The sequence below is a fragment of the Pinus tabuliformis genome, chromosome 2_2 (assembly GCF_031772625.1).
Source record: "Pinus tabuliformis cultivar Carrire ecotype Pingquan chromosome 2_2, CPIR1, whole genome shotgun sequence".
Classification (NCBI taxonomy): Eukaryota; Viridiplantae; Streptophyta; class Pinopsida; order Pinales; family Pinaceae; genus Pinus; species Pinus tabuliformis.
Genome location: NC_142300.1, coordinates 1072363916 through 1072384288, shown reverse-complemented (window position 1 = coordinate 1072384288; position 20373 = coordinate 1072363916).

Genomic DNA, 20373 nt, shown 5'->3' with positions numbered 1-20373 from the left:
GGAGGTAAGCCTTTTACTGAAAACAAAGGATCAGGAGATTTTCTCATTACAGGCACCGCTAAATGAAGCAAAGCAGAAAGCGGAGCAGGCAGAGCAGCAATTGTTGACACAACAGCAAGTGAACAGTCAACTAACTCAACAATTGCAGGCAGAAAAACAAAGGATTGACCAAAGCGCAATCCAGAAGTAGAAAGAATTATCAGAGGCATTGGCACAATTGAAGGCAGCGAATGAGCAAATGGTGAAAACAAAAGATGAGCAAATTGCTTAATTATCATCACAGCTCGAGAAAACAAAGGGCGTTCCACAAGTGGCTGAATTTAGAGCAGAGGCATTACAAATAAATACTGCATTAATATCTCAAATTAAGCTTCTGTGTCAACAAATCGCCCAGGCAGAGCCACTATGTGAATTAACAGCATCCATAAGTAAGCAAGTAGACAAGGCCAGGACTGAATTGGATCAAGCAGAAGAATGATAGCTGCATTTCTCGACTGGCAAGATTCTGACCAAGGACAAGTGGCCAATTTACCCAGGATCTTAGAATCACACAAAGATATACTTTTCACAGAATGGCAGTCCCAGTTAATGAAAGGAGAGAGGGCGGTTTCAAGATGTAAATCAACTTCTAGCAATTTAGTTGAATTGGTCAATAACACTCTCTACTTATCAAACATGATTTCCCAATGCACACCAGGAAAGTTGACAACAATGAAAACATTGGAGCCAGCATGTTATCCAGATCTAGAAGAAAAGGGGAGATTAATCGCTGGGATTAACAGTTTAACCTGGGACACCTATTGGTTCTTCTTGGTAAAGTCGCACACACAGAGATCCACCCTCAAGTGCCTTACGGATGCAATCGGGTATATTATCCCCGATATTCAGGATGCCACCTATGTCACCCAGCTCAGCTCGCGCCTCAACAAACCACCAGAAGTAGATCTGATGCTTGCGATAAGTCAGCTCAGATTTAAAGGGAAGCAACCTACTTGATGAATCATGCCGTCGACTGCCAGATCGCTGAAGAAAATAGGATCAAAATATATTGATACCAATTAAGTAGGAATTCTGTTTTATAGATAGTTAGATTAATTAAGTATTTATAGACCCTTTCATTGTTTTGGAAAGGGTCGTAAAGTTTTGTACCTGACTTAAAGACTGAAGTTGCACTATTGTGCTTCAGCCATATTCTTTTATGAAACTGGACCAGTTGTTCTAAATTTAACAAGGAAGCTTTTTATGCAATTGTGCACTATTGTCTTTGTTTGAAAGTCTTTCTGTGTTGAAGGAAGAATCACAAGTAGCGATTGATATTGGGAGTGTCCAGCAGCTCATATGGTATTTCTATCTATGTCTGAATTCATTCCTTTCATATGAATTGTTATTTGATTATCCTTGCTATTATCGATTACATATATGTGTTTTAACAGCAGTTATGTATTCCTTCCACTATTGGATGTTTATGGTGTGCTTTCCTTTTAATCATATGTGTTGATGATATAAATGATAAGTGTAGTAATGTTGCTTTAATCGCTTTGCTTAAATATTTAAGTAAAGTAATCCTTGAATGCATTAATGTCTATGTCTATTAGATGGAGTCATCTATATGCCTATCCATAGACACAGACCATCAAGCGCTACACTTCAAAGCTCAATAAGTTCTCGGGATAAGTCATAGTTCTTATATTTTTGTTGATAGATTTAGTTATTCACCCATCAATAGATTAGTAAATCAATTATCCATTCACCCCGTTTATCCATTACTGGGAAACTGGTCCCATTATCCCCAGTCGGAGCCACCATTCCAAACGGAAAAGGAGGTGTACTAAGGTCCGGACCGGGTGGTCATCCCCCAATGTTGTTGCAGTGATTTTCGAGGCATCAACATTTTTAGCGCTAGAAGGAGGGCCCAACTGTGAATGGCACACAAACCAAAATCTACAAGCCATTCTAAGAGTAATTCTCCCTCTGTATCCTCTCAATCTTCCCATTTGCATGCTGGTTCTCCAGTATCTAAACAAGAAGAAGAGGAATCAACTACCACTGCTCAAACCCATCATACTCTAGAACAATTAAGTCTTGAATCACCTGAAGTCCAGTCTCTTATCCACAAACTTCAGAGCTTCTCGATTTCACCACAGAAATCTGAGGTATCACAAAGCAGTGTGACTTCGCAGTTCAATTTACCTCACCCTCTCACCAGACTTCAGAGCAAAAAGATCGGTATTAAACCCACTGAGTTCCCTTTACCCAAAAGGAAAAAGGCGAAGAAATATACTGAAGGATCTGACAGTGAAGAGCTTTCATCCACATCCTCCATTGCATCTTCCCCTCTGCAAAGTCAACCATCCACTCCCTCATTACATATTGTTGTTCATCAGGGATTAGGAGCTTCAACATCCCAACCTGCTCACTCCTCAATATTATTTCCTTCCCAGACATCTGGAATTCCAACAGTAGTATCAACCACTACTGCTATTATAATGGCAGATCCATGGACCAGACCAGGTGCAGTCAATATGCCTGCACCATTGCATCCATTACCAGATGCTCCTGAAAAATGGCTACCCAAGTTTAATCCAGATGATGGGACCCAGGCTGAGGAACACATTAATAATTTCATGTTGGCAGTCAACTTGAAAGGAGTAACAGAACCCCCGGATGCGGGTGACATCAGGGACGAAGGAGGGGAGCCACATGGAGGCCATGTGTGGCCTCATGCCTGAGACAGGCATTCAATGCGATCCGCCGCCGATGATTTTAAGTGTGGGTACTGGGACGGCATTTCAATGCACAGTCTGGAGTTCAAGTGCGTTCTCAGAGTGCAGTTATGGCTTGTAGATTTCGAGGAAATGCTGAAGAGGTTAAAAATGGTGAGGGGGTGGATCGCTCTATGTTGGTTCGAGCTCAGAAATTGGAGCCTAGTTCATGGTTCAGGAAGAGTGCCTCTGTTGTGTTTAAGGCTCGCGGAGCTGCTGCTCACGCCATTCCTCTATCAAGTGACTGCGGTTTCCAGGCGGAAAACGCGAGTGGCGGACGCTTCAGTCTCCTCAATTCCTCCATTGCTATTTTGTTCTTCCCTCTGGGTATCAGTGGGAATATGGTTAGGCCACGACAGTGCCTTCTCAGTCGTCGCGGCACTAGCCGAGGCGGGTCCTCACGCCCCTCCAAGGCTTCACCCCAATCACGCTGCTGTAGATGCCTCTGCCACAGAGTTGCAGAAGCTCACCCCATTCAAGCGAGTCAATTCTTGGACTCGAGTAGCCCAGAACTGGACTCGGCACCTCTACCAGCGTTTGGCACGACTGTCTTCTCTTTCAGCGGCTCCCAAGAGAATTCCCACATCAACGCCCATGTCTCGGTCCTTTTCCTTGAGGAACCGAAGGATGAGAGCGAGGATCACCCCAACAAGAAGAAGCACCAGGTAGGAAGCTCGAGGGACGTTGAGGGATCGCCAGAGGCTGCTCCAGAACGGGCTGTCAGTCCACCTCCGTCTCAGGCAGTGCCTTCTCCAGCGGAAGACAAGAAAGAACCGGACCCTCTCCCTGAGGACTATGGTTGGTGTCCAATTATCGAGGAGGAACCGAACGATTAGCCGTCCTCTTGCTCAGAATCGCTGCTCAGGTTCACCCATGTTATGCTATGTCTGCTTAGGCCTTCTGTTTGTTTTTGATGTTTATGTTTGGTTCGAAAGTAGTTTTGTTGAATGGTTTTTGAAGCCCCTGCATGGGTTCATAATGAAGATCTCCCTTTTCCTTTTTGAACCCCTGCATGGGTTGTCAATTCTGGCTCGGATAACACTTCCATGGTTTAAAGCCCCTGCGCGGGCGGTTTGTCTCAGTTGCGGTGCCCCCTGCGTGGGCTGCTCTTACTGTTAAACTCCAGTCCAAAGTGCCATCCATGGCCTTGGACAGTATGACTCAACGATTGTAATTGTTTTCCTGTTTTGTATATAATAGAATAGCATAGTATTAATGAGAAAAAAAAAGAAAGGAATAACAGAACAAGATGTTGTTGTTAGACTCTTCCCTTACACCTTGCAAGGATCAGCAGGATCCTGGTATTTTTCTTTACCCTCTGGTTCCATTACCAGTTGGAACACTTGCCAAGAGCAGTTTCTTACTAAATATGGAGATGATAGGTCTTTGGCTACCCTAATAAATGATCTCTCCAATCTTAGGATAGAGCATCGGGAACCAATTAAGGAATTTAATGCTCGATTCAATAAACTCCTGAACAAAATCCCAACGGCCTCCAAACCAAGTGAACAAATTCCAAGTGAATGGTATATAACCGCCCTACCTGCCAATATAGCCATTTTTGTAGATAGGGCTGGGAAACCTACCTTAGCCGAAAACATGAAAGAAGCACTTGCTTTGGAGAAATGCATTAATGCTCTAGAGAAGAAGAACGCTCTGGAAGACAGAAAAGCCAAAAAAGTCTCTTTTAAAGATGACTCAAGAAAGAAAACCCCAAAAGACCCATATGACATGGAGGGTTTGCAAAAGGTCCTAAAAACTTTATCAAATGAAATGGTTGAAATAAAGAAACAGGTAGCCGAAACCTCAACCAAAAGACCCTTTAGGACTTATAAGAAAAATGAATCAAAGCCACCAAATGTCATATCTAATGCAGATTCAGAGCAAGAAGAAGAGGAAGAGGAAACAATCTCACCAACTGATGATGAAGAAGTAGTAGAATGTCATGGAATGTGGGATTTTATACTCCCCAACTCCGATACCGATAATGAAGAAGAAGCGTTCCCAGTCACTACCAGGGGTAAAAGTACTTCCAAACCTGTTCAGGCAACGTCAAAGAAAAGGAGTGCAGGTGCTGCTACAACCAAAGAAAAAATACCTGCAAAGAAATCACCTACAGCAGTTCCCCAAAACCAGCCTTCAACTTCTAATACTCCTTCAACATCTAAAACATTAATGGTATCCGATTCAATGGAGTACAACATTGTTGATGACATGAAGAAAACTAAAGCAAACATTACTATGTTTGAACTTAGTAAATTAAAACATCAGCAGAAATTGCTTCTCAAAGAATTGAATGTTGTTCCTTCTACACCTCTTCCCAGTGCTAAAGCTGCTAATGATTCAGGCCAACCTCCTCCCGGTATGGTTGAAGCTACCGATTCAGTTCTGATTGGAGATAGATCAAATTCTCATACTCCACCTTTCCTTCTAACCTATGAGATCTATAACAGAAACCTTCACAACTGTTTGATTGACTCAGGGGCATCTTCTAACATAATGCCAGCTTCAGTTTGTTCCAAACTGAACATTGAACCCCAGAAGTCTGCTATTCATATTGTACAGTTGGACAAGACCAAAGTGGAGGTTGTGGGAGAAATTAATTCCGTAACTATCAGGTTATCTGCTGATCCCAGAGTAGTACAAAGGATTGATATCCTGATAGCCGATATACCTGAATTTTACAGTTTAATCTTGAGTAGGGATTGGTCTGAAAAACTACATGGGTATATTTCTACTGATTGGTCACATATGTGGTTTCCCTATAAGGGTAAGCCAAATCAAATAAGGATTGATCGAGAAAAACATATGACCCATACAGTTACTGAATTTGAGCAAGAAAACCAACCTGTAGCATTTAATAACAACATTTTGGGAAATTATTCATCTAAGTCATTCTTTGGTAACTTTACCGCCCAGTCATCCCCTTTCTCAGTTAATCATTTTTCATCTCAGATTGAGAATTTTTCACAAACAGATAGGTCTAGATGTTTCAATGATGCTGAGAAAACTGTAAATAGATTTGTCAATACTTCTTTATTTTGGTCATTATATTTCGATGAGTCCAAATCTAATGAGGGCTCAGGAGCAGGATGTATTTTGGTTAGCCCACTAGGAGAAAAAACAATGCTGTCTTGTAGGTTGGAACTTGAATGCACTAACAATACAGCCGAATATGAAGCCGTAGTCCAAGGACTGTATAAAGCGATCGGCCTTAAAGTGCAATATTTAAAAGTATTCGGCGATTCTGAAATTATTATCAAACAAGTGAGAAATACAATTCATTGTCTTTCAAATCATCTTAAACATTATCAATCGCTAGTACAAGAACTCACCTCACACTTTTCGGCATTCAATATTTCCTCCATCCCTAGGTCTCAAAACTCGGCAGCCGACCTGCTAGCCAATGTAGCTTCCAAACTCCTACCTTCTGAAGACTACAGCCCAGATAGATTTTCAGTAGAATTGCTTTTTAGGCCTTCAATTCCTGACAATGTCACTAATTGGAGAGTATTCAACCATGATGAGGATATTTTACAATTCTTAACTTCTGAAAAGTCCTATGATAATCAAATTATTGAGGAAAATGAGCATGACTTTCAAATGAGAGAAACACCTCACGAAAATTCAATTCCTAAGCCTGTGGTAAAGCTGGAGGATCTTTATGATATTAAAGATAGGTTTAAACCTGTGACTAATGCAAATCTCCAAAGCTCTACCTTAAGGTTTGAGTTGATAAATCTTGGTACTGAGCAAGCTCCTCAAAATATTAATTTAGGATTAGGACTTTCCTTGGAAGAGAAAGAGGCATTCATTAAACTGTTAAGGAAAAATAAACAGGTTTTTGCTTGGAAATATGATGATTTGAAGAAATATGATACATCCATTATCCAACATACCATTCCAGTGCTTCCCGATCAGAAACCAATTCAACATAAGTTAAGGAAAATACATCCAAGTTTAGAGAGTCAAATAAAGACTGAACTTAACAAACTCTTGAAAGCCAAGAATATTTTTCCAGTCCGACACTCAAACTGGGTCTCCAATATGGTGCCAGTCAGAAAGAAAAATGGTGACATTCGGATTTGTATTGATTTCAGAAATTTGAACAAAGCAAGCTTAAAAGACAATTTCCCATTACCTACCATGGAGAAAAGACTCCAATCAGTAGCAGGCTCTGAATTAATGTCTTTTCTAGACAGTTTCTCAGGATATAACCAAGTTTTGGTCCATCCTGATGTCCAGCTTAAAACCACATTCAGAACCAAATGGAGAACATATGCATATCAGAAAATGCCCTTCGGACTTATTAATGCAGGAGCAACATTCCAAAGAGCGATGGATACAGCTTTTAAAGGGATGATTAATAAAACAGTAGTCGTCTATCTAGACGATATTACTATATTCTCTAAAGAGAGGCCCAATCATTTGCATGACCTAAGTCAAATCTTTCAACGCTGCAAAAGATATGGTATTTCTCTTAACCCTAAAAAATCTTTCTTTGCTCTTGACCAAGGAAAGCTCTTAGGCTTTATTGTGTCTAAAGATGGCATTTATATTGATCCTGATCAGATCAAAGAAATCTATGAAATCCCTTTCCCGCATAATAAGAAATCCATGCAGTCATTTTTAGGCCAAATCAATTTTGTTAAAAGATTTGTTCCAGACTTTTCTCAGATTATTTTTCCACTTCAAACTATGATCAAGAAAAATTCAGTCTTTAAGTGGGGATCAGCAGAAAAAGAAGCGTTTGATTTAATCAAATAATCAATAATCGATGCCCCAGCCTTAAATACTCCCAATTTTTCTAATCATTTTACATTATACACCATCGCCTCCACCTCGTCTTATGCAGCAGTACTCACGCAGCTCAACGATCACAATTTGGAAGCACCCATTTCATTCTTTAGTTCAAACCTTCAGGGTGCTGAATTGAATTACTCCGAAGTAGAAAAACAAGCCTTTGCTGTATTTAAAGAAGTCAAACATTATGGACCCTTCCTTTTGAAAACCCACACAAAAGTTATAGTTCCTTTCCCTGCAGTTAGGCAACTATTAATCCAAAAAGAACTGGGTGAAAAAAGGGCAAATTGGGTCACAACGCTTCAAGAATATGACTTAGAAATTAGGCCAGCAAAGATTGTTAGAGGCCAAGGTTTTTGCAGGTTATTGGCAGGAGCATCCAACATTCCAGAATCAAGTGATACAGATCAAACTGAAGAAATCAACCAGATAAGTGTTACTGATTCTAAGTCTCAATATGCAAATTTAATCTTTTATTTAAAAAATGGTTATGCGCCTCCTAACCTGTCTTACAAAAACAAAAGGGCCATTAGGTTAAAAGCAAAGAATTTTACAATTATTGATGATGTGCTTTTTAAGCAGAATTATGATTCCATCTTATTAAGATGCCTTGAGAAACCTGAAGAACAAAAGGTTTTGCAGGAGTTACATGATGGACCAACAGGAGGACATTTTGGAGCTGACACAACAGCTCACAAAATTATTCATGCTGGATACTATTGGCCCACTCTGTTTAGAGATGCCCACGAGTATGTAAGGAAATGCCTCAATTGTCAAACTTCTAGTGGAAGACAACGTAAACCAGCTTTCCCTCTGCAACCAGTCAACATTGAACAACCATTTGAGCAATGGGGATTGGACATCATTGGGGAAATTACTCCACCGTCTTCCAAATAGCATAAGTATATCCTTACTTCTGCCGATTATTTTACTAAATGGGTTGAGGCAATTCCTTTGAAGACAGCAAATTCTGAAGCAATCATTGAATTCATAGATCAATTCATCATTACCAGGTTTGGTGTCCCAAATGCTCTTGTTTTTTATAATGCATCTTATTTCTCAGGCAATGCTATGTTTGATTTCGCTATTAAAAGAGGATTTAAATTGAAATATTCTTCTAATTACGGTCCCCAGGGTAATGGTTTAGCAGAATCTACTAATAAAAATCTGATCAAAATCATTAAGCGAACTATCGAACAGAATCATAAAAACTGGCACAAATCCTTAATGTTTGCATTATGGGCTGATAGGATAACAAAGAAAGCTTCTATAGGATCTTCTCCATTCAACCTTGTGTATGGAAAAGAAGCAGTACTGCCCCCAAATCTTGTTCTTCCTTCTCTAGCCCTAGTTCAGTTCATTGAGGAAAGTCCTTCCTCCTCTATTCAGCTTAGACATGATCAAATTCTAAAATTAGAAGAGGAAAGAGAAAGAGCCAGGGTTATTCATGTCAAACATCAGCAAGTCATCAAGGCAGCTTTTGATTCAGTCTCATCCGGTTCAAAACAATTTCAAGTCGGTGATTTAGTTCTGAAATGGGACAAAGCCCATGAGGACAAGGGAAAACACACCAAGTTCCAGAAGATGTGGCTTGGACCATTTCAGATCTGTGAGAAGATAGGCCATTCAACCTTCATATTGCAAGATTTATCAGGTTTGAGAGATTCTCTCCCTGTAAATGGCCTTATCTTGAAGAAATTCTTTAATTGAGAAGGTAACCCCTTCTCCTTTTAGTTTGATAGAATTTTGTAGTTTGTAGGATTTGTAGAAAATAATGTTGTAAGGTATCTTCCATTGACCTTTGCTGTGTTTGAAAACTTGATCCACAGAAGTGGTGTGATATTTGCTTTCAAAATAATAGAACTCTTAACCAAAAGGGATAATTTCTAGGAAACTAGGTATCATTGTATTCTGAAACCACACTTCAAGTTTTGTGAACCCCTCTCAAAGTTTACAAGTATTATAAATCATTTTCTGTTTTCAAATTGGTCACAAAAGGTTATCAATATCAAGATAGAAGCTAATCCAACTTCAGCATCTTCAACTCTTACCCTGTGTTGAGTCTTGAAAATGTCATTCATTTGTATTATACTTTCACTATTATGACCATTATATCACCTCCATTTCATCTCCATTTCACTACTATGTCACCACATTCATCCCACTTTCATTATCATTGGGCCACCTTTATGTTTTTCCAATCTTTATTATTTCTAAGCCTTTTAAGTGAATTTGTGGTTAAACATTAGAAAATAATGTGCATATGCTTATACCTAACAAATGGGTTGAGGTTGTTGACATGTGTAGGTTGAAAGGAGACTTCTAGAAGACCCTTATGTGGCACCCCAAGGCCAAATTCGAATTTGGTTGGAAAGAATCATGGGATCATGAGGATATGTGTCACATCTCCTAATTGTATTGTAACTCTAAGAAGACATGTGTCTTATCAGTTCCTATTTTGATTAGGACTCTAGAGGAAGAGGGAGAGATTCATGGATTCTCATTAATGAGATGGCTCTCATCTTTTTGTATAAATAGGAGATCTCTCTCCTTCATTAGTTAGTCTTTTCTTAGTCCTTTTAGCTTGTTAGTCCCATGGCTTTTGAAAGCTTTTGTACTTTGTACTTTTGAAGAAATTGAATAAAGCTTTGATGTTCTCAACATGGAAGGAGATGTGAAGTAGATGTCATGGAGCATATTAGGATGTAAGTAGAGTAGATTTCATTTTGTAAATATTGCTTTGTAGAATGTAAGGTAGATTAGATTTTTCATTCATGCAATTTTAATTCATGCAAGTGTGTTTAATTTTGCTTTGATTTCATGACTAATGGCATATGTGATCATCTTGTCTATGTTGCTGACCTTTATTTTTCTAGTTTGATTTTCATTAGTATCATTTCTTTAACTTGCACTTTACTTTCTGCTCTTAGATATCAAGTTGTTCATCTATTGATGGTTCTTTTTCCATAATCAAATAACTTTATTGGAGCCAAAATATCACTTAGTACAGCTTGGTTTAGTTTGCTTTAAGACTCACATTGTTGACTTGTTCATAACTGTTATCACATGATAAATCTAGCTGAAAGGCAAAAAGGTTAAGAAAAGGTTAAAGTAGTGTGATTTGTCTCCTTTATGTAGTGTCACTTAGATTTCACATTTCATTTTCATTTTAAATCAGCAGCATAGATACTGGGCCGATGTCATTAGTTCTTTATTTGATGTCTTTATTTTCCTTTAAGCATTTGATTTCATAGGTGGTAGGGGGCCCCTGCCTTGTATAGTTGTCATTTAATTTTGCATTTTATTTCACCATGTATATTAGCTGTACATAACAAAGCTTTTTGATTATTGTTGTTTTACATTTTTCTCATGTATATTAGCTGTACATAAATTTCTTTCAAGTTGATTGTAGATTAGTGATGCACATAGCCTTTTAATGAACTAATGACATGATAGAATCATCTCGTCCTTTTGCTGAAGCAGCAAGGATACTGGGTCTCATAGTCATTCTCTCATTAATTGATTATTGCATTTTATCTTGATTGAACTAGTTGTATATTTACACTTTTGTTTAAATACTAACTCCATCAATAACATGTTTTAAGTTCTTTTGAAGTGCTAAGTTTTGGAAATTACCATTAGGGACATAGGCCTTGTCTTGAAATCTTTATCCATACTTGTCCTTTAAAAGTATTCTTAAGACCTTAGAAAACCAACAAGAACAAAACCCCAAAAACAACATAAACTATAAAACAACGAAGTAAGAGAAAGGTTAACTAAGCACATATAGTGCACCACACTTCATCAGTTTACGATATCCGGATTGATAATTTATGTAGAGAAATTTAAGACGTTAAATTGACTAGACACCCTGTCATCCATCTACTCTTAAAAGAGAAAAATTATCCATCCCATTCACCAAAGTTTATGATTACTCAGAGTGTAATTCTAAAATTTTGATATAAAAGATAAGAGGTCTTATTACAAGCCTGCTTACCATGATCATAGGGAAATAGTTTAACCGACATTACCAATACTGCATACCATAATAGGGTAATGGCTTAAGAATTATAAGACAAGGGGTCTCATCACGAGCCAGCTTGTTCGGTTAGATTATTACCAGTGAATGGCATTGTCAATAGCTGGCTACCAAATCAGGACAATGGCTTTTTATCTTATCAATAACAAGAAAAGAAAGAAATACAAAATATGAAAACATATTTTGAATTCATTATGTTAATCACACTCTTAAATTGGATGGGACAATGGACAATAACATGGTTAAAAGGTATCCCTGTCGAAACTATGAATGTTTGCTGGCAGCAGAGGCTCTACCTATGACAGACGAGTTCACTATAAAAGCTGATTTGGAAAGGTTTTATGTTTTATCATTATAAACCAATAAAGGCCTATTTAAAACTTAGAATGTATCTATTATCTTAAAAAAGAGAGGAAATTAACAAAATAGTTTCATTTTACTCGGAATGCATTTATACCTAGTTATATTAGAATTTTCCTCTTTGATTAGAACTCTATTTTGAAAAAGTAGTATTTCTATACTTTTCAGAGATAACTGTTTCTTCCAGCGAATCGCCAATTGTTGTGCTCTACAACAACCCCCCATTTCATATCATTCTATTCACAAAACTATCATATGAAATGGGTCCCTTTAGAGTTTAATTGGTATCAATATTATATTATTTAAAAAGGTCCGAAAACCAAATGAAAACATTATAAAACCCTTTTTGAAAAATCCCATTTTCATCAAATAAATCAATCTTTATCATTGCGATAAAGCGATCGCAAGATCGCATATCGCAATGACATAAGGTACATAAGTAAGTGGCACATTGGTTTCCGCCGATGCGATATCGCTATCGGCTATCGGCAATACTCTATGCACATTTTTAAAGCGCCCCATGCCATTTGCCCCGATGCGATGCGATATCGGCGATCGGCGATCGGCGATATACTATACATGTCTCATATAATGCCAATGCTCCCGATGCGATGCGATATCGCTATCGGCGATCGGGGTTTTCAAAAGGTGTCCATATTTAAGATTTAAGCTTTCCCCGATGGCCGATTGCGATAAAGCGCAGATTTCAAAAAACCGTTAAAACAAAGGGATATCACGATTAATTCATATTAAAAGCTTGATTCGTTCAACATTGATTCACCTGCGCTCAACCGCCAAAACATCTACAGCACGCTTAAATGAATCATTCGGCTGATTAATGATATAATGGGCATTTAAGAATTGGCAGGTTTTAAACGGACATTTAATGTAATTGTAAGTCCCAAAATCCTCCCATGGATTGTATCTGCACCCATTTTAAAAGTTAATCTCTTATCACGCATCGGTCAATATATATCATCATATTGAAGTTTTCACTGCCGATTCTCCCTGTTACGTTTATTTTCCCCTCTGTGCAGAATTTATCCAAAGGAGAAAGCTCAGGCAAAATGGGGAAGAAATCCAAGAAGACCACAGGCGCTTCTGTTGTGCCAGCCGCAGGACAAGTTGTCGCTGATCCCTCAAACAATAAGAAAGGATTGATTTCGAATACCACATGTTCTGGTCTCGGCAGAACTACTTGGCAGAGCACCTACAACTTGATTGAAGTTGAAGAACCCAAAGTGACAACAGTAGAAGCTACTGCAGATTCTACTCGGAAATCTGATGCCACTCTAAAGGACTTAGCTAACTCCTTTCTTCATCGGATAGAAACTAAGGAACAAATTCTCCCATACACAGATGTAGTGCGGTGGGCAATTGAGGAAATCCCAATCCTCGATAGAACCTTCAACACTAGAGACGGGAGAATTTTCGGGTCGTTCGAAGCTGATGATTTGAGGCAAATGTATCATTTTCCTGAGCCAGAGAAGATATACAATAAGGCGTTCCTGGAAAAATTTTCAAACGAGAACGAAGTTGAATCTGAACCCATCCGGGATTGGAGACAAAATCCGGCAAAGCACAAACATGAGTCTTCTGGTAAGTACTCTGTTGATTCTCTGGCTTCTCCTTATTGCTATGCTGGAATAATGATTTGTAGATTGTGGGGATTGCATGACTCTTCTAATTTCACTATAGAAATGGTTCCTTTAATGCAAGCCGCATGCAACAGTATAATAATGGATAAGGCCACTATTCTCTCAGATAAACTAGCCAAAGTTGTTCTTGAGTTTAGGAATAAGACTCGCATCTCTGAAAGGATAATCCCCCCATTTTATTACAGTGCCTATATCCTAGATACCTTGTGTTTTAATTCTGAATTTCCTGTGCTTGGCTAGAGGTCAACGCCACAAGAATCCATGCCTATTCACATTTACCACCAGAAATTATGGAAATCCTCCTACAAGCACCATCTGTACCAAGTCTGCAATGGCTTTATGTTGCCCATTTATTATTCTATTTTTGATAAACCCATTCCCAACATTTCCTACCAAGCTGGGATTGATTTAACAGTAGTAGGGAGATGGTTTGGAGAGGAAAAGTTCACTTATATAAGAGTTTTTCAGCAGCCAAGCCGAACCTCATGTTCTCCCTTTATACATACCGGATAAACTGTTGGCAAGGGAAATCTCTTACCAAATTATTGCTGAGAGTGTTACACAAACTCTCAAGAAAAATAAGAAGCAGGGCTGGCCTTCTTTTCCCTTGAGATGCGGTGTCTATACTCTGCATGATCTCAAACATGCAGAAAAGGAAGCTACGAAGATTAAATCATTAACTCTGGCGACTCTCCCGAATAGGCAATTTGACCCAAACAAAGTTGCCTATAATGCACTAGAGCAGGCCAAATTGTCAAAATTTGACCATAAAGAAGATATGTTTGACGACCTGTTCTCTTCAGCAGAGTCAATAATGCAGGTTAAATCATTGGCCAAAATGAAATATCATGATGAAGGGTTAACTGAATTTAACACACTTAGAGAACAGAGGTTGCAAACTCTGCCTCTAGATCTACTAGCGACAACCCCAGCGACATCGTCAAGCGAGCCTGATCGGCAACAGTCAAAGGAACCTCCAGTTATAACAAAAGAACAAGAGAAGCCGCAGGAGGAAAATCAGAAGAAAGAACAGGAGGAAAAGCAGAAGAGAGAGCAGGAAAAAGTGTGGGAGGAGACCCAAGCTGAAAAGGAAAAACAGACCACCATTGATGTCAATGTGGATACTCATATTTACCCTCAATTGCTCCAGGAATGTAATTTGATTCCATTATCAGTGGTTTGGAATGTTCAAAGGACACAGACACTTCAAAGGTAACAGACACACAGGAAATCACTTCACCACAGGTTCTAAGTGGAACCAGCGTCCCACCCATTTCTAAAGAGGTAGAGATAATACCAAAGGACCCCTCCGACCAAATCATTTTGCAGGTAGAAGATATTCCTCCCCTGGATGTCTTCTACAGCCCAAGGCATAAAGCTGTGGTTAAACGACAAAGGAAAAGAAGAAGGACTGATCAACCTTCCCTTTTCCCAGAGCAAACTGTCACGGGCAATGTGGTTTGGAAGGAGGAATTTGACCCCTCCGATGACCTGACAAAACTGTCACAGTATGCGGGAGCTTATTCGGCAGCGACAATAGACAAGGCATCAGAGGTAAGCCTTTTACTGAAAACAAAGGATCGGGAGATTTTCTCATTACAGGCACAGCTAAATGAAGCAAAGCAGAAAGCGGAGCAGGCAGAGCAGCAATTGTTGACGCAACAGCAAGTGAACAGTCAACTAACTCAACAATTGTAGGCAGAAAAACAAAGGATTGACCAAAGCACAATCCAGAAGGAGAAAGAATTATCAGAGGCATTGGCACAATTGAAGGCAGCGAATGAGCAAATGGTGAAAACAAAAGATGAGCAAATTGCTCAATTATCATCACAGCTCGAGAAAACAAAGGGCGTTCCACAAGTGGTTGAATTTAGAGCAGAAGCATTACAAATAAATACTGCATTAATATCTCAAATTAAGCTTCTGTGTCAACAAATCGCCCAGGAAGAGCCACTATGTGAATTAACGGCATCCATAAGTAAGCAAGTAGGCACGGCCATGACTGAATTGGATCAAGCTGAAGAAACGATAGTTGCATTTCTCGACTGGCAAGATTCTGACCAAGGACAAGCGGCAAATTTACCCAGGATCTTAGAATCACACAAAGATATACTCTTCATAGAATGGAAGTCCCAGCTAATGAAAGCAGAGAGGGCGGTTTCAAGATGTAAATCAACTTCTAGCAATTTAGTTGAATTGGTCAATAACACTCTCTACTTATCAAACATGATTTCCCAATGCACACCAGGAAAGTTGACAACAATGAAAACATTGGAGCAGTCATGTTATCCAGATCTAGAAGAAAAGAGGAGATTAATCACTGGGATTAACAGTTTAACCTGGGACACCTATTGGTTCTTCTTGGTAAAGCCACACACACAGAGAGCAGCCTTCAAGTGCCTTACAGATGCAATCGGGTATATTATCCATGATATTCAGGATGCCACCTATGCCGCCCAGCTCAGCTCACGCCTCAACAAACCACCAGAAGTAGAGCCGACGCTTGCGATAAGTCAGCTCAGATTTAAAGGGAAGCAGCCTACTTGATGAATCATGCCGCCGACTGCCAGATCGCTGAAGAAAAGAGGATCAAAATTTATTGATACCAATTAAGTAGGATTTCTGTTTTATAGATAGTTAGATTAATTAAGTATTTATAGACCCTTTCATTGTTTTGGAAAGGGTCGTAAAGTTTTGTACCTGACTTAAAGACTGAAGTTGCACTATTGTGCTTCAGTCATATTCTTTTATGAAACTGGACCAGTTGTTCTAAATTTAACAAGGAAGCTTTTTATGCAATTGTGCACTATTGTCTTTGTTTGAAAGTCTTTCTGCGTTGAAGGAAGAATCACAAGTAGCGATTGATATTGGGAGTGTCCAGCAGCTCATATGGTATTTCTATCTATGTCTGAATTCATTCCTTTCATATGAATTGTTATTTGATTATCCTTGCTATTATCGATTACATATATGTGTTTTAACAGCAGTTCTGTATTCCTTCCACTATTGGATGTTTATGGTGTGCTTTCCTTTTAATCATATATGTGTTGATGATATAAATGATAAGTGTAGTAATGTTGCTTTAATCGCTTTGCTTAACTATTTAAGTAAAGTAATCCTTGAATGCATTAATGTCTATGTCTGTTAGATGGAGTCATCTATATGCCTATCCATAGACACAGACCATCAAGCGCTACACTTCAAAGCTCAATAAGTTCCCGGGATAAGTCATAGTTCTTATATTTTTGTTGATAGATTTAGTTATTCACCCATCAATAGATTAGTCAATCAATTATCCATTCACCCCGTTTATCCATTACTGGGAAACTGGTCCCATTATCCCCAGTCGGAGCCACCATTCCAATCGGAAAAGGAGTTGTACTAAGGTCCGGACCGGGTGGTTATCCCCCAATGTTGTTGCAGCGATTTTCGAGGCATCAACATGGAGCACAAATCCGTATTGGCACTTGTCGTCTCAAAGTGGAGGAATCACCCAACCAACAATGAAAGCGATAGTTACCACGTTTTACGACGCTGGAACATGTCTCTATCCTAGACTTCTAGATGTTGTGTGTTAGGTTCCAAAGCGTTGTTAGATTCATTCAATTTATTTTAGAGTTGATCTTGCTTATGAAATTTGTCTTTCAGGTTCACCGCATGATGTATATACATAATTCCTAAAATGCAATCTAAGATGATAAACAAATCGTTTTATCTTCTTTATGCCATGAAAATCCTAGCTACTAAGGAAAGATAGACAGTATTCTTTCAGCAAAGAGCAAAGAGCACATACTATATGCACTGTCCTAAATCAAAACAATCAAACAGTCTAAATGCAAATGGACATGCATGTATTTGTTTTCGTCTTTCTTAATATGTAGATGGTAAAAACAAATCTTATGTGCAAATTTGAATTACTTTTAAAGCGACAGTACTTAACAATTTTCTTTCCAAAATGAAGTGAAGGCAAGAGAGACACTTAGCGATTTTGAAATGAAATATTGCTTTTCGACACTTTAAAATTCACAAATTCAAATCATATGCAATAGTAACTCATATAATCGACTACCAAACAAGGGGATTGCCTTCTATGGCTGAAAACGACAGCTACGACACTTTCAGATCAAAGAACGACAGCTCGATTATGTTACTTTTTTGCAAAAAGAGAACTGAAAATGATGAAAAATACACTAAAACATTTGTAGTTCTTTGCACATTTGAGGCGGAATAACAGTAAGGAAAAGGGTTTCAGACAGAGGTGTACTGATCACATGTAGCAAAGTTCAAGAATAGAACTGAAAAGAGTGATCACAGAAACCAAGATGCAAGGAACAAGGCCTAGTCTGATCAGCGCACTTGCAACACAGTGAATTTGAAATGCAGCGCACCTACTACACTCGAGAAATGCGTTGAATGTCAGATTCACAGACCAGAAGGTGCGATGGACTAGAGACGAGACTTTGAACTGGTTCCGGGTCACAGTTTGCAGTCCAGTTCAGGGATTTTGGCCGTGAAAGTGGTAAGTAGTAACTCAACAACAGGGGTAGATCTAATGAGGTTACTAAGGCTACCACAAGGGCAATTAGAGAGCTTGTAGATCAAGTGTTTAATTCATAAACAAACCTGGAGATTTACTGAAGCAGCATTGTTCTACTTTGCATTCGTAAAACAAATACAGTTCGAAGGCTAGCTAACTTGGCTTCAGGCTCCGTCTGTGAGTTTATAAAGTAAACAAACGTAGATAAACAATCAATCTATTCACTTCCTAGCGGAGTCGCCATTTTGTTACGGGGAAAAGTGTCTATGCAGAACTGCTCTATCGCACTAAGGTGTGGCAGCTACCTTAGAAACAAACAAAGTAAAGTCTACTTTCGTTTTCTTTTATGAAAGATAGATGAGAGAAGAATAAGGAAGACCAACCTCTGTCTTGCGCTTGGCTCCGTGTTCGGTTCCTCTCTCTTCTGATAGTCTTTTGCTACTCGCCTTCTCATATACCCAGCTTCACAGAGTACCTGTAGGATCAAAGCAACATAAAACTATACAAGAACATGGATCTATTATCATAAACAATATAGGGTGAGATGTAAATTGACCATACAAATGCACAAAAGATAGATTACACAAGAGTATGGAAGAAAACTAGAATAGCTTTATTGATAATCAAGAAAAGAGCTAAGAGAGTTACAACCAGCTGTTCTGACCCAACATCATCCTCTTGGCAAGAAAGCCCTCCTTCACCTCATACAAAGCTTAGATCACCCAACACAAAGATGTTTCCTCAAGAAACTAACAGCAATTCCTTACAAGATGCAAAATTCCAGCCTCTGGATCTCTGGGATGAGGGATCCATATATAGATATCTGTAAGGGGGATGAGTCAGCTTGTGTTTTGATTAGTGTCCTCCCTCTGATAGTTCTTGCTTCCACTTGGAGACTGATGGTCTCTTACTCATCCTTGGTCGAATTCAGAGAGGCAAGTGTCACAGGAGAAACTTCTGGAAGATTCCATGCTTTTCCACCTTGCAGATTGACACTGCCATTTGTCTCTTCCCACTCATCGCACCCCATAGAAGGGCTTTTTGAAATGCAACGCACCCACAGAGTGTACTTAGGTGAGATGCAACGCACCCTGGCCATGGAGCAAATGCAATGATCCTGTTTTGACTAGTTCTGAGCAGTTTTTCATGGAGAACTTCTGGGAGAAGCTGTAATCAGTTGACTTTGTTCCTTTAGGGGTTGGAACAACACTTTTAGGGACTTAGGAGCCCTTAGTTTATGGATATTTTATGCCTGGGATTGCAGGGCCCAAAAATATCTATAACACACTTTTTTACATTTATTTGACAAGAGGAGTGATGCATAGTTGGACAAGATATTATTGAATTATACTTCCCTCTCTTTGCTTTTTCAACATTGAATATTGACATGAAATTGACACCACAATTTTACATTTATTTGACAAGAAGAGAGATGCATAGTTGGACAAGATATTATTGAATTATACTTCCCTCTCTTTGTTTTTTTGACATTGAATATTGACATAAAATTGACACCACATTTTTACATTTATTTGACAAGAGGAGTGATGCATAGTTGGACAATATATTATTGAATTATACTTCCCTCTCTTTGTTTTTTCAACATTGAATATTGACATGAAATTAATACCACATTTTTAAATTTATTCGACAAGTCTTAGAGAGAAATTCTTGTTTGATGTTTAATTGACATTATAAACATTGGATGATCATTGAATTTAGACACCAAATGCAATATTGCCTAAAGTGGTATTTTTCTCAATGTTTGAAGTAATGTTAAATTACTTATCAGTGTGATTCTTCCTACATTATTATTTGAGTATGTAATACAACTATGAGGTGGAGAAAGTTTTTATTGTTACAATAAAACAAAACTATAGTTATAATAAGAGAGAAAGAGAGAATAAGGTCTACATGGAAATTGTTGTAATAAGAGAAACCAATTAAAAAAAATCTAAAACTCATAGTCATTTCTCACTTAAAAAGATCTCTAAAACTCATAATCATTTCTCACTTAAAAAAAAAATCTCTGCACCTTTAATCTCAAACACAAAGATCTAATTCATCCTTGAGCTCATTCTATAGTTTTAATCTCAAACACAAAGATCTAATTCATCCTTACATTACAAATGATTTAAAGGCGCTCAATATCACATATCCTCTTTTATTGTCTACATATTGAAGATTTTACAAATTAATCTTCCATTTGGTTCA